General features: G+C 30.8%; 1 long non-coding RNA gene and 4 other non-coding genes across 7 annotated transcripts; 1 reads left to right on the top strand and 4 right to left on the bottom strand.

Moving 5' to 3' along the window:
• The first annotated feature begins 6,902 nt into the window (after nt 1-6,902).
• Nucleotides 6,903-14,955, top strand: LOC141692699 (uncharacterized). Of its 3 annotated transcripts, none has more exons than XR_012562873.1 (6): nt 6,903-7,186; nt 7,724-7,817; nt 8,519-8,613; nt 8,725-8,804; nt 11,797-11,900; nt 14,715-14,955. It is a non-coding gene; the product is annotated as an uncharacterized LOC141692699 (long non-coding RNA). The 3 variants fall into 3 exon arrangements; XR_012562874.1 differs by having other exon boundaries at nt 7,672-7,817; nt 8,524-8,613; XR_012562872.1 differs by having other exon boundaries at nt 7,672-7,817.
• Nucleotides 9,299-9,378, bottom strand: TRNAL-UAG (transfer RNA leucine (anticodon UAG)). Its single transcript has one exon. It is a non-coding gene; the product is annotated as a tRNA-Leu (tRNA).
• On the bottom strand, nt 10,452-10,531 carry TRNAL-CAA (transfer RNA leucine (anticodon CAA)). Its single transcript has one exon. It is a non-coding gene; the product is annotated as a tRNA-Leu (tRNA).
• TRNAL-AAG (transfer RNA leucine (anticodon AAG)) lies at nt 12,016-12,095 on the bottom strand. Its single transcript has one exon. It is a non-coding gene; the product is annotated as a tRNA-Leu (tRNA).
• On the bottom strand, nt 12,707-12,786 carry TRNAL-CAG (transfer RNA leucine (anticodon CAG)). Its single transcript has one exon. It is a non-coding gene; the product is annotated as a tRNA-Leu (tRNA).
• Nucleotides 14,956-18,251: the final 3,296 nt, after the last annotated feature.

Genomic DNA, 18,251 nt, shown 5'->3' with positions numbered 1-18,251 from the left:
CTTGCTCAGTCATGGACTTATTGTCCACCAGCTTGAACTCAAGGAACCTTGCCACATAATACTTTTCCGGACCTTGTGAGTCAGTATTATGTGTCTGGTTCAGCTTCTCACATAAGAGTTTTGAGGAGTAGGCAACAGAAGAATAAACATCAAACAAAGTGTTTGTTAAAGCAGCTAAAATGGCCGCCCTTGCCACCCCATCATTCTCATCCCACTTCGTAAAAGCCTTAACCGTGTCAGCCTTCTCTTCATCTACAACCGGTTTAACCGGCCACAAACCCTTTATAGTCAACCACAATTTTTATCCTTTTCTGCCAGCGAGAAAAGTCGATGCCACCGTTGAATTTCTCCGGTAAACCAGTTAATTCAACGGCTTGTGGAAAACTATAAGTGGTCCAATCTATGACCCTAAAAATTGCATCAGAACTACCACCACCAACGGGAATCTCAGCTTCGCCAACCATTATGCTAAATACTATATAACAAATTATTTCTTCAAGAATGTTAGAAATAAGGACTATTACAACAACATCCAAGCAATTACATAACGTATTTATCAAGTCAAGGCCAAGATAACAGTTAACAAAACAAAACATATAGGTAAACAACATGCAAATCAGAAACTGTAAGAACAAAGAAAAGCAGGAGAGTGTACCAGTAACCATAACTTTAACACAGAAAGAAAAGACAGAAAGCAGTGGTGTGCAACTGGTACAATGCAACAAGAAACCAAAATGAAAACCAGCTGAGTCGTCAAGTCTTGCTTGAAGCCCTGACTGCTCTTGAAGAGATAATTGCCCCCACCTGCTGCGTTGGGATGCTTGCAATGCCTCCTCCAGGATAAAACAACTCCAGACTTGATGTTCACAGCTACAACAAATACAACTTCGACTAACACCTCAGTCGCTGGAAAAAACAGCAGCTCGGAACTTGTGTTTTGGGAGAGAAAAGAGAGCAGAGAGGAGAGGAAGAAAATGTACGTGTGGTTTTTTCATCAACAACTTAGGCCTCTATTTATAGTGGAGGCTAAGTGTAACTGACTACCCTGATATTAATAGATTTTTATATACTTTAATATCAGAAATCAAAACTGCTCATTTAATACATAAATCAAAACTGCTAATTTTGAATTTAAATAAAATGTAACAGCTTTTGTATTTAATCCACACATTAAATCATTTTTAATATTTTCAATTATGAATATATATTATCAGTTACATATCCAGATTCATTGAATCTGACTCAGCCCACTTACAAAGTGACCAAGCCAACAAAAACAAATAACCCAGCCCAACTGATAAATTAATTCTAATTAAAAAATTAAATAACAAATAAATAAAATCATCACTTCATTTATTTTCAATGTGGGACAAATGACACATTCTCCATTTCAAGCTTTTACAAGCTACTAGTTTCAACTCTATTTCTCTATGAATTTCATTAAGAAAAGTTCTTAAAACCATATATGAAAGTTTAAGTTCACATATCATGGAACAACTTCCTCCAATCATTAGATTTTAGGATTATCATCAAAAACTTAATAAAATAATGATCTAAAATCCAAATTTTTCTAACACATCTATCTATATTATAAAAGTTGTTGTGTATTTTTTTTATATAAATGTCGATTTTGTCCCTCTATATTTAACGTATTTACTTATATCTACCACTTGACTTTTTGACCTATACACTTAAGTAATCACACCCATCACTTTTCTTACACATTACACCACGTGTAACTCATCCACCAACATCCATTTTCCCCTACTCTTACACCTTATGTCCGTTTGAGAAATCTGAAAATAAGTAACTTACGACTTAAAATGAATAAGTGAATTACAAGTGATAAGTAAATGAATACGTATAAGTTAAATAAGTGATAAGTGTTTGGATAATTTTACTTATAAGTTAGAATTTTTTTCTGTTAAATGAACTAAAATACATAATTATTGAATATAATTATCTAAATTCTTGAATTTAAGTTAGATTAACATTTAAAAATATAAATTTTAAAATTAAGGTTAATAAATCAGCGAAAATTTAAAATAAGTTGAGAAAAAGTACGTCGTTACTAACATTCAACTTATCAGCTTATAAGTTATAAATTCAGCTTATAAGTTGGGTCGGCAAACACTCGTCGATAAGCTGTTACGGGCTTATAAACTATAAGTGACTTATAAATGGGCTGCCAAACAGGCCCCTTATCTCTCACTTTTCAAAAAAAATTGAATTACAGATCCAAAATTTCTTTCTTTATGTCTCACCCCCTTTTCGTTGATATGCTTTCTTCCCTTTTCTCGATTGTTGAAGATTTTAAATATTTTATTTTATATTTTGATTATACTTTTTCATCTTGATTGAATCCACATATCATATATTGCATATACTAATGTATTATTTGTTTGATTTTATTTATAAGTTGACGAGTAATCAAATGAAGAAAGATTTAAATCTTAATGTTATCTTCAAGTCACTAGAAGATTTGATATATGAGGTTGTAGTTGATATCATGCGAGAGACACATGCCTCAATACATCCACTACTTTATCATCTATTGGCTGTAAGTTCATTGTTGATGGATAAAACATATTTTTTTTGTTAGGAGGTTGATGTCTTGACATACTTGCATGGAGAGAGTGAGAGCTTTATAAGCATGTTACAATATTCAATTTTGAGTAGTGTGCTTTTCAAGTGTTCGATGAAAGTTTTGACATAAATTTATATTTCTCGTTGCAGATTGAATGGTTCTTTCTTATATTAAGAGATAAGTCCCCTTTATTCTTCCTCTATTTTTAATTTTTTATTCTTAATTTCTTTTCTTCACTCTCTTAATAATCATGCGTTAGTACATATGTCGCATAGTGGCGTATATTAAACTGTATGATCCTCTTTCATTATTTCAGATATATGAACTAATACTTCTTACATGTTTATAATGATTTCACATTTTTCAGATGATAGATTTGGTTACTAATTTCACTCCTTTGTTTATATTGATACTTCATTTAATTACAATTTTTTCTGATTGATTCTAATTTAATGGTTTGTTTTGCAGATTCATTATTTTATGAAATTATTCGATAATATATTTGTGTAAATTTAATATTTTGCATATTTGAAGGTATAATATTGATTATTTCGTCTTAATTTTGTTCTTACTTTTATTCATCAATTAGTTAGTGACTACCTTCTAATGATATGATAATGATAATAAAATTATTTTTGTTGGTAGATAACTTATTTTTTGAAGTGGTCTGGATAAGTACTCTTCTATGTCACCGAAACTTTTTATTTTTTAACTCTCAGAACGCGGACATGCACGTGATCGTCTTATTATTTTTTTCATGAATAATTGTGTAGGCAGTTTTCATTTCTTCTTCATCAGTTCATCTACCAAAAAAACTTGGTAGCAGAGTCTAATATCCAATGACATACAAATACAATGACAATATCTGCAGAAATAGAGATAATTTCTTTGACACTAGCACCGCACTATATTGTTGTTTCATATTTTTAGATTGGATAGGAATTTTATATGTTTAATGTAGAAGTTACGCTGTTTCGGTGATACATAACTTGAAATAAAAAAGTTTGATCTCTACAATCATATGATCCATAATTTTTCCCACATGTTAAATCCTCTTAACATAACTCTTTCAGCTAAATATTATTTTTTAATATATTGCAGGTTCGGTTTTAATATTCTCGTATAATTTCTAATTGTACATCAAGTTTATAAATTCACTTAAAATATTTTATGAGGCACGTAATGGATGGTACAAATTGTACTATTTTAAATCAACAAGTTTTGCGATGATTTCTAGGGATAGGTGTGTAAGTAGTCTCCAACACTATTTTCACAGTGTTATGCATTATTTCTCTATTGTTTTACCTATACTGGAAGCAGGTTTGTGAGTGAATCATTGTTATAAGTTTCACCACTGATTGCATAATTTAGTTGAAAAACTAATTGCCGCATTGGATCTAAGTTGTCATATTATTCAAAATGAACTAAAATATCTATCTATAACATAAAACCTGTTGTGCATTTACATATAAAATGAGCACATTTTCCCTCTACAAATTTTATATTTACACTTAAATGTCTCTATCTCTCTCTCTCTCTCCCTCTCTCTCTCTCTCTCTATTTTTCATATAAATCTCATCTTTTTATGCTACATACAATTTGTAGTTGTTTATTAAGTATATATAGTATTCACATATTTTCTTATTTTTCTTGCAGATTTTAAAATGAAGAACTATTTTTTTTGCAGGTTTGATTTGTATGTTGAACATCATAATAGGAATACGAGTAGTTCAAAATGATTCTCCTACTCATTAAATTTTTTTACACATCCTTTTCTCATTTCATTTCATATGAATGTGTTCTTTTTAGTTTTTTGTGTGAATCAATAGTTTGTAACTTAGTATTAGATATATTAATTACAAACGATGCATTTTTATTCTTTTTTGTAAATTTACAGATTATTATATTGGAAGATTGAGGACATGTAGTTTCTTCCTTATTTTAGATAAATAAAAAATCATATAATATAGATGTGTTTTGGTTTTGTAGTCTAACCATTTGATTCAAGTTCTAAGAGAACTTTAACTCATGTTTTAGATTCTTTGTTAGAATGTTATGTTATTGTATTTTATTTTTAAGTTTTGGGTTGAACAAATTTTGGAAAAGATAACTTTTAAATAGAAGATACTTACTTTTGCTGAGATCAAATTTTGTTGAGGGTGAAAATGTTTATTGTATATATAATTTTAAGCAAGTTTAAGGTGTAGTCTATTTTATATATAAGAATGCAAAAATATGTTACATATGGTGTCTCTGAAATCTTAATGATTCAGCGTTTAAAAAGCCCCTTTGATAGAATCAACATAGTAAAATTTGGCATCATTGAAAATAAAATATTTAGTAAATCATAAAAAAGGTTGCCTTCAAATGAAAATTGAAAGGAATTGTACTAACAATATCATCAACAATTTCAGCGATATTAACATGTTTAACAAACTTCTAGCCACCGGGAACTAGGGTTGTCAATGGATCGGAAATCCGGTCCGATCCGAAGGTTAAAGGAGCGTATATGGATCAATTAAAAAAAATCCGATCCGAAAAAAATCCGATCTGGTAACGATCCGATCCGATAAGAACCGGATATGGATTTAGGCCGATCCGATCCGTTAATGATCCGATACGGATAATTTATTATTTATTAAATATATATATATATTATAATAAATTATATATAAAAATATTATAAATTGATCACTGTCTGAAGGCTCTGATAATAGACTATAAGTTAGCATATCCAAGTGGTACAACAACATCAATGCTTATCAATGGGTTTCATACTCCCAAGAAAGACAAGAAGGCGAAGTAAGAAATCTTATTTGAGTATGTAATCCTTTTCTGAATAAGAAATTGATATCTGGATAACAAGAAATATAAAAGTTATCTACTTTCTCATCATCTTTTTGCAGGAAACAGATTCATGGATTTATATAAGAAATTATGTTTGTATTTTATTTTGTTAAATATAAACGAATCGGAGCTCCGATCCGTGATCCGGTGATCCTAATGGATCTGGATATGGATCGGGTTATAAAAAATCCGACAAAAATCCGATCCGGATCCGAATCCGGTAAAATTAAATGGATCAGGATATGGATCAAGGCCGATCCGATCCAAATCTGATCTATTGACAGCTCTACCGGGAACTACTTTAACTATAAACAATAATTACAATTAAATCCAGGCCTACATATTGACCACCACATAACGTTGAATGTACACTACTCACAAAAATGTGTATCTTATGTACCTGTTTGAGGACTACCCTCCCGATTAACATGTAACACTCTTGGATATTCAATATTTGCACAATGCCGATCAATAATATACATACTGAAGCACTAATGATCCCAGTAGTCAAATACAAGCAACTCCCCAGCAATCAATCCAAAATGGCACAAAAGGTATTCAACCCAACAACTGTAAACTTTTGTCGATTATAAGTAATCCAAATGCGAATCTTTAGTTTCAAATTAGTATCAACTCGGTTCCCGTAATAGTGAGTAATTTTTTCAGGAATACTCTGCAAATATTTTTTTAAAATAAAATAAAATGAAATAGAATTCATGAACATGCAAACACCTATAAGATGATAGTACCGATAAAAATTAGAGAACTAACTATTTTACCACTACAGCAATCATCACCAGTAAGAAATTAGAAATTTCACAAATTGAGGAACTACATTCGAAGATTCCATGAAACAAAAATTTGCATGCAAGAAATACCCTTCTCTTAGATTCATACTCTAATTTCATAACTATTGGACCCGAAAAAGATGATTTCAAAACTTACCTTAAATTTGACTGAGTAAGTGTTCGAAAATTTGTCTACCGGAAAGAAACCCCCAACTTAGCTTCCCAACACTTCAAACTTGAAAATATATAAAAATAGTTGTTTCACTGTATTGTGACAGCTGGACAAAAAATATGACCGTTTCTAAGAAAAAAATGGAAGCTCAATTTGACTCAAATTTGAAATGTGGCCCATAACCAACAAATATGTCATCACTAAACATTTAGTCAGCTTTTATTATTAATTATTTATAAATCAATTACTCTTTTTTATTTAATATAAGAAAGTTAGTAAATGAGACAAACTTTCGGTAATATTTCATAAAATATATAAATGGGTAAAAAAATGAGCTAATTTATAAAAACAAAAAAAAAATTATAAATATAAACTTCTAATCCTTCAATAAATAATAAAAATTATTATTTTTTACCTCAAACAAACTATTTTAAATTTAACATAAAAAAATCTTTTTTAAACACCCTAGCAGCGGGCACACATGCTAGTCTGTTTTAGTGACCGTAGGTACAGTGAATTTAGGTGGCTAAATTTTACCTAGAACACTCTCAACACTAGAACCCAGAACAAAGTAAAAAACCCATTTCTAATCTTCTCAAAATCTTGATAAAGATTCAAACTTTCTTATACCCATTTAGCTTTTTTTTATCAATCTATGTATTCAACTTACATTTCAAGAATCTGGGGGAAAAGGTGTGAACTTTATGGTTAAAGATTCATTTGGGAGTGTGTATATGTATCAATCTATACATACACACATGCAAACATGTAAATTTGAAGTTAGGGGAAAAGGTGAGAACTTTATGGTTAAAGATTAATTTGGGCCATTTATAATTTTGATTAGAGAATGTTTTTTGAAATGGGTTTGTTTTTATAAGTTGTTTTGTTTTTGAATTTGCTGTTTTTTTATTGTTGTGCTGTTTGTAGCCTTTTGTTGCATATATCATTGTTTTATTATGTTTAAATAGTGTTGGATTCAACGGTGATTGCCACTTCACATGTTTTTGTAAGTTCTGATGATGATTGATGAAGTGGAAGTTGTACATTAGAAGCACAAAATTTATAATTGGGGCTTTTTATTGATTCATTGTGATGGTCTTAAATTTTAACTATGTTCTTTAGTGTAGAAGTAATTATGATTTACCGCGTAGATGAGTTTTAGTTTTAGAATAATGTAGTGAATATGCGATCCTAGCAATCGTTCTGTGTTCTGTATGTTCAGGTTATGTTTTATTAGTGTGTTGCTGATTGGTATGCATATTCGGCGTTGATTGTAGACTATGACAAGGTACCAAGATGTAATTTTTCTTGCTTGTTGAATGGAGCTAGGCGGATTTATGGAAATCTGATCTTTCTAAGGACAGCTAAGCAGCCTAAGCTAAGGATGTAGATGGAGTGGAGGAGGCCCGCGAGCATCATGCTTGTAAGTTAGTGTGCTTCTACTTACTGTTTACTGAACAAATTTTATTTTCGCATCTAAATTCTAAAATGACGTGGCTGTATAATGGTCTGATTTTCAGTATTGTCATGTTTTTTTGGTAGCATGTTGTTATTATTGTTTTAAGACGTCCTCTCTCTTTGCGGGTTGTCCTCGGATGTTCTTTCTAGCAAGTGCTATTTGCTTAAGAAAACAAGAGATAGAGAGAGAGAGAGAGAGAGAGAGAGAAAGCATATCTCAGATTATAAAAAATATGTCAATTTTTTTTGTTGGATATGCCTTTTCTTTTTGTGTTGGTTGATATGCTGAAGGCTGCTCTTGTCAAATTAGCATCACATTGTACATTCATTCTAATTTCTATTGATTTTTTGTGGTGTTGACGGAGTTTTTGATGGTCTTTTTCTTGTGTTGTGTTTAATGTTACTTTGCATTGTCCTGGCCGGGGGATGGTTATATATTTTGCTGCTTGAACAGATCTGTTTATCAGGATTTGATCAGAGGTTCTGCCTTTGTTGTTATTGCTTTTAGTGAGTTTGTACTTGCACAAAACTAAAAACTCAATATTATGTATGTTCACAATTTGATGTTCATATCTGTTACCATCACCAGCTTATTTGGTTTTCCGGATACTGCAAGCATTTCAAACTTACTACATCGGCATTAATTCGAGTATAATTTTATTACAGTACAGGTGAAAATTTCAGCTGCTGTACGCAAGGAACGGTCAATTATATACTTATGTATTGGGGAAAGTGGAGGGCTAAATAAACTAAGAAGAGAAGTAAGTTATTGTTTATTGCACTTAAGATTTCTGACCCAAGTTATATCTTGTGACAGTCTTACTTCTCCCTAATTTTTGCCCACTGTGAAATATAATCTTTCTTGCATATAGAATGGAGCTCGGCTGATTTTAGAAACCAGAGCTCTTAAAGCACAGCTAAGGATGTAGCGAGATATGCTCGCAGGATACGTGTAAGTTGGCTTGCTTCTACTTGTACTTTACTCAACAAAGATTACTCTCGCATCTGAAACGATGTGGCTTGTATAGTGGCCAAGCTCTCAGTACTTTTATTTTAGGACGTCCTTTCTCTATGTGGGTTGTCCCTATGGCTGTTATTTATACTTGTTAAGAATAAATGGGCAGCACAGCTCAGATTCTAAAATCCCGCCTCTTCTTTTTGTGTTGTTGGAGATGCTGAAGGCTGCTTTTGTCATGTCAGCATCACAATATACATCCTTTTGTTGGAGATGCTGAAGGCTGCTTTTGTCATGTCAGCATCACAATATACATCCTTACTAATTCAAGTATTTTGGTTCTTGTGTTCAATATATATGTAACATTAATACAATTATGATTCCTGTTATTTTATTTTTATTTTAAAAAAAATAGATGTATATGTTTTTTCGTTTGGTTGGGTTATAATTTTAACAATTAAATTGGTGGTAGTATAAAAGAGAAAAAGAAGTGTCAGAAGTGGGATTCAAACCCACGCCCTGAAGGAACTGGACCTAAGCCAGACGCCTTAGACCACTCGGCCATTCTGACTTTTGTTAATAAACTTTATAAGAAGAAATGAGTCTTTAATTTTTTTTTGAAACTACTGGTAGTACTTGTGGTATTAACTTTTGTGAAGTCAATATGAAGTTATAATAAGTTGCACAATATGTGGAGTCTTCGCACTATATATGTACGTAAGTTATATCCTTCTTCTGTATAGTGTGTGTGTGTAGCTATATCCTTCTGATATACATAAGTTAGCGCTCTTCTTCCTTTTTGACACTCCCATCTACTTGTCCACCTTAGGGGTCATTTGTCAAATCTGAATAATATTTTCTGAACGATTAAAATTTCTGAATGATTAGGTATCTGAATTCTGAATAAATATTATTGTTTGATAAATTAGTTATTAAAATATCTGAATGTATTAATTTTTAAATTTACTTTTATTAATAAATATTATTGTTTGAAAAAATAATATTACCCTCTATTTGGATGATATTCTATTAATTATTAATATCCTATTAATTATTAAAAATATGTGAAAGAGACCAATTACATAACCAAAAAGTTAGTAAGACCAAGATCATATTGTTAAAAAATCCCTAAGTAATCATATGCATATTTCTATCTCGACAATGCCTTATATCTTTTGTCAAAAATTAAAACAAACTGTTGTTTTGCATGTGTACATGTATTTAAAAACTAATGATGTGCATTGATTTATTAAAAACAAATGCAAATGCATGCACCAGCATGGGTCATACAGTACAATGCGTACATACTGGAGTTAACTCTCACCATTGTTAAATTCTTAACGCTTAAGCTGGAGTTTTTCATATTAGCGATTAAGAAGATTTTTAACCATTAAGAAGATACAAAGAAGGTCCAAACAATCTTAATGAATAAAACAGAACTATTAAGAAGGATTAAGAAGGATTAAGAAGACGTAAACAAATGACCCCTTAGTTCCCTCTCGATAGAGGACCAAAGCTTCAATCAGGCGCCTTGCCCCACTCAGTCATCCAGACTATTGCTAATTGTTGCTTATTAATGGACTTAAAGTATTATGTTGAAGTCATAAGAATATCAGATGACAAAGAGGAGAATTTGAAAGAAGTTGTCAGGAGTGGGATTCGAACCCACGCCCCGGGGGAAATGGACTTGAGCGAAACGCCTTGGACCACTCGGCCATCCTGACTGTTGTTAACAAAGTGTAATTTTGAAGTATAAATTTTACACTTTTTAATTATGGAAGGAAAAAAATATGTAAATTATGTGTAGTGATAGTATTATTAAATTTTGTCAAGTCAAATATGAACTTGGATTAAGTTGGACAATACGAGGTTACAGTAAGGTGGAGTCTTCTTTATCGTAGTATATATGTTCATATGTTCACACATCTACATATAGGCATGCAATCGTCAATTCTACCATGTCGTGTGTTTTCTTCTGATGTACATCACCAAACAATGCTCTTCTTCCCCTCTTCTTCTCTGCCTCAGTTGGTACGCCTTCACCTTGGTTTCCCACAATAGGATCTTCTCCACTTTCTCCTGTATATAAACATGTATGTGATTCCATGTAGAGGAGTCGTACAAACCAATTGTGGAGATTGTTGGTATAAATGAGGCTTCTGATTGCAATACCTCTGGCGATAACTACTTAAAAAGCAATTGAAAAGTAATCGAGGAAAAAGTGATTGATTTATTCAAGAAGAAGTTAAGAATGAAGAATCCTAATTTTTTTGGGTTATATATATTGAAGATTATTATTTTCATGCATGTGGACTATCCTTAGTAAAGTATTACTTTTCCTTATATATTAAAAAAAAGTTTTGCAAGAGTTATAATTTTGCTAAGAAATACATGTATGAACTTTTGTCAAGTCAAATATGAACTTGGAATAACTTTTATCAGGATTATGTATTACACATGTTATAGTTTTCTGACTTTGTCAATAAAAAAGTTTCTTGTACCAGTAAAGAAAAAGAACTGTAAGAAGTGGGATTTAAACCCACGATGGTCCTGCGCCAAGCACCTTGGACCACTCTGCCTTTTGACTGTTGTTAACAAAGTATAACTTTTAACTATAAAATATTTTCTTTTTAGTTATATATAATAGAGAGTCAAAAATCTAGAACTTTTATGGGGTGTTAGTGGTAAAAACTTTGGTCAAGTCAAATATGAACTTAGAATAAGTTGGCCTCTCGAACAGATCTGTTTATCTGGATCTCATTCTAGGTTCTTCCATTTATGTTATTGCTAATAGAGAGTTTCTAATTGCACAAAATAAACTGTCAATATTAGGTGTGATCTCAGTCCGATATATGTAGTATTGTGTGATACCTTATAGATTCTCCTTGTTTCGTTTGATATAGTACTTATATTTTCCATTTATTGCTTAAATTCTGCCTTGATACATTTATAGGTCTGTATTATTATCTGAACTATTATTGTGTTGCAGTGCAGGTGAAAAATTGTAGAAGTGGATAGCTACTGTATGCCAGAAGCTGTCAACTGTACCTACACCTTGGGGCAAGTGGATAGCTAAACAAATTATGAAGAGAAGTAAGTTATTGTTTCTTACTACTCTAGGAAAAGAACTTTTCTTTATATTTTCATGTTTGCTTGGGTTATTTTTTTTTATCAATAAAATCGTTGGGAGCATTAAAGGGAAAAAATATGTCAGGAGTGGGATTCGAACCCACGCCCCAGAGGACTTGGACCTTAACCAAGCGCCTTAGACCACTCGGCCATCCTGACTGTTGTTAACAAAGTATAAATTATAGCTATAAAAAAATTAACAAATTATGGGCAGTAACTATAGTGTTGACTTTTGTCGAGTCAAATATGAATTTATAATAAGTCAGACAGTATGTGGAGTCTTCTGTTTCACATAATAGTATATATGTTCAGACATTTTTACAGGGGCATAGCCTCATCAGTTCTTCTGTATCGTGAGTGTGTATCCTTCTGAAAGACATAATGCATCACCCCTCCTCTTCCTTTTTGACACTCCACTCTCCTTCTCCACCCCAGACCTACCATCATCTTCTCCACTTTATTCCTTTGGTATATAAATGTATATATTCTCATATACTAGAGGGGTTATATTTTTGTGAGTAAAATCGTTTGTAGTACCTGTGAAAAAACTTCATCAGTCTTCTCCACTTGCTTCCTTTGGTACCTATAGTCTGTTGTAGTACCTGTAAAACATATAAGTGTCAGAAGTGGAAGTGTGTGATGTGAACTCACGACCCGCAGGCCTGGTTACAACTTACAAACCTAGAGCGTTGGACCAGTCGGCGATTCTAAATGTGGGGTTATTATTCTGTCAAAAAATTATTGGGTATTGTAAAAGAGAAAAAGAAAACTGTCAGGAGTGGGATTCGAACCCACGCCCCGGGGGACCTGGACCTGAACAAGGCGCCTTAGACCACTCGGCCATCCTGACTGTTGTCAACAAAGTGTAATTTTAGCTATATATTTTATTGTTTGTTATAATATTAGAAAAGGTCAAAACCTTAAAAATTAAGTGTGGTGAATAATACATGTGTTTAATATATATAATTAATCTTAAAACAATTAGAACTCGGAAGATTAATGATATATTTTCATGTTTACACGGGTTATTATATTGTCAGTAAAAGAATATAAGAAAAAATATATAGAATGACAGGAGTGGGATTCGAACCCCCACTCTGTCATCCTGACTTTTGTAAACAAAGTATACAATTTAACTATAAAAAGAGAACAAGTCTATAAAAAATTCAGAAGTTATGAGCACTGATTGTATTAAATTTTGTCTAGTCAATTATGAATTTATAATAAGTTGGACAGTACGTGGAGACTTCTGTATCACATCCTAGTCTATTTAGTCAGACATATGTTCGTTTAGGCATAGCGTCATGATACACATAATGCATTACCACTCTTCTTCCTTTTTAACACTTCCCTCTCCTTCAACCCAGGACATAGATTTACCATCATCATCTTCTCCAGTTTCTTCCATTGGTATATGCATGTATATATTCTCATGTATTGCACGGGTTATATTTTTGTCACTAAAATCAATTGTGGTACGTGTAAAACAAAACTTCAACTTCTTATCCACTTCCTTCTTTGGTATGTACAGGTACATATTCACCTGTATTTCACATGCAGTTTTGTCAATAAAATCGTCTGTTGTAGTACCTGTAAAAAAAAAGAAAGATCAGAAGTGGGATTTGAACCCATGACCCTCAGGTCTGGCGGTACTCCAGGCGCCTTCGACCACTCGGCCATTCTGACTTTTGTTAACTAAGTATAATTTCAATTATAAATTTTCTGTTCTCTGTTATAAAAAATAAAAAAGAGTAAATTTTTTTAGTAATTTGGTCTATTCAAACATGAACTTAAATTAAGTTGGACACCAGAAACGTGGAGTATATGTTCACATGCACATGTAGCATTATCAGTTCTTATGTATTGTGTGTGTATTATTTTGCTGTACATTGCCCACCATGCTCTTTCTTCATTTTTTGACACTCCCCTCTACTTCACGGCCTTGAACCACTCTACTACTGATGATGAATAATAATTTATGTCTAAGAGATACTTTTTTAGATGAATTGTATCAAGATACAATACTCAGAACAAGGGTGGCTTGTGTGTGAGTGTGTGTGTCTGTCAGAGCACTGCCCTGTCAAGGCGGAAGCTGCGAGTTGAAGCCCCGTCAGTCCGTTAACAAAATAAGAAAATGATGAAATATATAACTAGATATTAAAAGTAGTATAAGTTTTATGGATTTTTATCTGCTGTATTAATAAACAAAATTAAATAACTTATTCTTGGTTTTTACCATTTAATATATAAGTTAAAGCTTAACAAACTGAATCATTTGGAATATTAATCTGTGTGAGTGCCTTATCGCTTGAGACTTGTAATGATGGGAAACAAATATAAAAGAAGTGATCAGATACGCCAACTTCAAAGGTAAGCTTGTGACCAGGGGCGTAGCTAGGTAATGAGGTGGGGGTCACTTGCATGCACCTCCTCAACTCTCAAGTGTCTTCTTTTATGTATTATATGAAATTTAATTTTTTTATATTTGACCACCAAAATTAATAATTTTGACCCCACTTAATATTTTTTGACCGCATTTAAATTTTATTCTTGACCGCACTCGATTACATAATTTGCAAAAGATACATAAATTTATATTTTTGTTTAATAAAAGAGGTTAATATACCAGATAGGAGATAAACCGTTAATCATAGTCTTGTTAAATATATTTCGAAATAATTGAAACATGATCTGCTATCTTACAATTTTTTTCCGCCCCCACTGACTAGAGTTGGCCCCTGCCTGTGACTAATTGTTTGTTGTTTTCATGGAATCTAGGATTTATCATAGTGAAAGACCATCAAGAAACCAAGCCCTTGCTACTGGATTGGTTGCGGAGCTCACTGTCCATCTCAAAAGGAGGAGATCAGTTGATGATTGACAGGTTGACTTGTTTGTAATTGTTGATGTTGTAATTCCTGGGATTGTGCTCTTATGAATATAGCCGAGTTAAATTTTAATAAGTTAATAATTACTTGCCGTAGTTATGTTTATCAATTTTAACATCTGTGTTGGTTGAGGAAATGATATGAGCATTATTTTTTATTAGTAAATGAAAATGAAATTATAAAAGATAATTATATTTATAAAAATGTATCATAAGTAAAAAAATTATGCTTACAAATATTTTTAAAATACATTATTAATTTAACAAATTTATTTTAAAAGTATTTTAAATTAATTACAAACAAAAATTATTTATTCCAGCACCGAATCAAATACCTGTATCATTCCTTAAACAAATATCTCCTAACTCCATTTCTCATTCCAAACAGATACCATTCTATGAACTAAACGACCCTGAATATGTTGCTTTATCTTTTTCCGATTTCAAGCTTTCCGAGTTCAAGCTCGAAACATACATATCTATATCTATATATATTATAATGGCAGGAGATTGGAGCGGGATGTCTCCACAACTTTCAATATGTATTTCTTGAATTTTCATATTTTTTGTTTTTTTATTAAATATTTAGCGATCATTAAATATACCTATCTATATATATTATAATACCTATTAATATCATTTAGTGGTCATAAATTACACTTATAAAATTGATTTTTCTTAAATATTTTTCTTGCATTTAATATTACCTCCGTAAACACATGTCCGTTTAACTATTTTCAGTAAAAAAATCACAACTAGCAATTATTTTTCAACGAATAAAATTATAAATATTAAACTTTAATCTAAAAAATAAAATTTTAAAAATAATTTGCAGAACTAGTAGCCGACGAGTAGGGTAATGATATGACAACTTAAAATATGTTCGAGATCATTTTCTAATTATATAATGTACTTCACCTGTAAAAATGTGGCTCGCCGCAGCACTGCTCAAAACCAATTTATCGCTCCAATCTTAAATTTTCAATTATTTTCACAAAGTAGACGGTTTCTTTAAAAAATCATATATTTTTTATTTATCCCCTCAAAAATGATCTTTTAGACTTTATCGGATAGTTCATACAAAATTGTTGGACTCATCAATGATTAATTATGTTATAACTTCTTTTCTAAATAAATTATTAATAAAATTTGTAGTTTATGTTATAATTTCTCCAACGGTCATAACTTTTTAAAAAATATTTTATTAGTGATTACGCATGAATCGTCATAAGATAGACATGGAAACTACATATCTATATTGTACTATTATAAGCAAAACATGGTTTTGTTTGGTCGGTTAATTAACACCTTCCAAAATAAAATTTAGACAAATATAATTTTATTAAAAAAATTAAATCATGTATCCGATATAACTACAAACTTATGAATTATTATATAACTTAATTTCTAATTGCACTCAACTTTTTTATTACCTCTTTTGTAGGTAATCAAATACTTTCAAAATTAGTTTTGGTAATTCAAATTATAATATAATAAAATAATTAATAAATCAAGAAAAATTTAATACAATATTAAAAAAATACCAAGTCATCCACATATACCACTCCTATTCAAGACTCCCACTTTACTGTAGTCTTTGCACCCGCTTAGCGAAGTGAGCTATAGACTGTAGGGCGACATTTTAAGATTTTAATTATCTAAATTTTGAATCCTTCCATACTATGATATATACAAAATAATACAAAAATATTTTAACTTCATTAATCTTAATAATATATAATTATTATTTTTTATAATTTATTTATATAAAATAATAAAATTGCAAATATTATAATCAGTCCGTGCACTTAATTTCTCCACTCTCTCCCAGCAAATCAAGAAAGATAATGCGACCAGTACATAATTTAAAATGGAATCCCCGGATTGAGTTTCTCGTAGAAATAAAAAAACTTATAATAAACAATACCAAATCATCCGCGTAAACTGCTAATATTTAAGATTCCCATGTTCTTATAAGCTTTGCACCCGCTAGGCAAGCGACCTTAACTGTTTAAGATTTTAACTATATATCTAAATCTTAAATTTTTCAATAATATAATTCATACAAAATAATACGCAAATATTGATGGTCCAATTAAAATTTACTTCATTAATCTCAATAATATATCATTATTGTTTATTATAATTAACTTTTATAAATTATTAAAATAATTAAATAAAAAATGTTTTAATCAGTCCACAAAGCGACCTATAACCGGGAGGACTTTTTAAGATTTTAACTATCTAAAATTTAAATCCTTTAATAATAATATACGCACAAAATATTACGTAAATATTTTAACTTTATTAATCTCAATAATATATAATTATTTTTTTCATAGTTTATATTTATAAAATATTAAAATAATAAAATTATCAATGTTATAATCAGTCCGTGCATCGCACGGGTTATATGCTAGTAAACAAATTATGCATGAAGATTACTAATCCGGTTATATTAAAATAACCCGATTCTTTTCTGTTTAATTCTATATAAAATATTACACAACATTTATTATTAAAATGTGTCCGAATAAGAGAATAACTCTTTCATTATTAAGGATATTAGTTGTAACGAATGTAATTTTCGCGAAATATATTATTATATAAAATATAAATTATGTGGATGATGTGCAATTTATCTGAATTGGTGAAAGAATATCTAAAAATATACTATTCTAGTTTGACGAGTCAGTACAAGACTGAAGATATGAAATGTGATTAATAATCAAGTTGAAGTGTCAGTCGGGCCATCAGCTGGGACGCGACCTATAAAGATTAATTAAATGAAAAATGGAATTGATAATATGGTTGGGAAAATAATTTAAGTGGAGCATGTGGAAAATATGTGATGGAAAGGATTTTATATGTTCATGTGATTATTTGATTAAGAGTATGTGAAGCTGTATTATTATTTGAATTATTGAATGGTCGGTAAATATGAAAAATAATTATGAATAAAGTTTAAATGAGAAAATTTGCAAATATGAGATTTGATCGATTGATATACGTGAATATATGCTATTTAACCTTTCGTGACCGATGATGTGATAATAGGATTTTTAAATGATTTATTATGTGAAAAATGAGGTTTATTTTACCTTTAAATATTTTTCTAAAATCACGCAACATGTCTGTATAATAACAAGACTAAGTCACATTGACAACCCTGAGAATTAGTTGTATGATAGTCAAAATCTGTATTATGTATTGTATTTCTTGAGTCTGTAAAAAGGTTAGAAGATTAGACTGAAGTATTTTCTGTAAACAGTTTCAAGCTTAAGAAATAAACTCTGGAAGAAGATCAAGTAAAGATCATGCCTCAGAGAAAAGATGTAGATACTTGGAGTTGAATAAATCTGTTTCATGAAAAATGTTCTAAGTCAAGATATCGACAAGTCATAAATCAAGTTATATCGAGAAGTCAT

The sequence above is a fragment of the Apium graveolens genome, chromosome 10 (assembly GCF_009905375.1).
Source record: "Apium graveolens cultivar Ventura chromosome 10, ASM990537v1, whole genome shotgun sequence".
NCBI lineage: Eukaryota > Viridiplantae > Streptophyta > Magnoliopsida > Apiales > Apiaceae > Apium > Apium graveolens.
The sequence above is the reverse complement of the archived record's forward strand: the minus strand, read 5'-3'. Positions and strand labels throughout refer to the sequence as shown.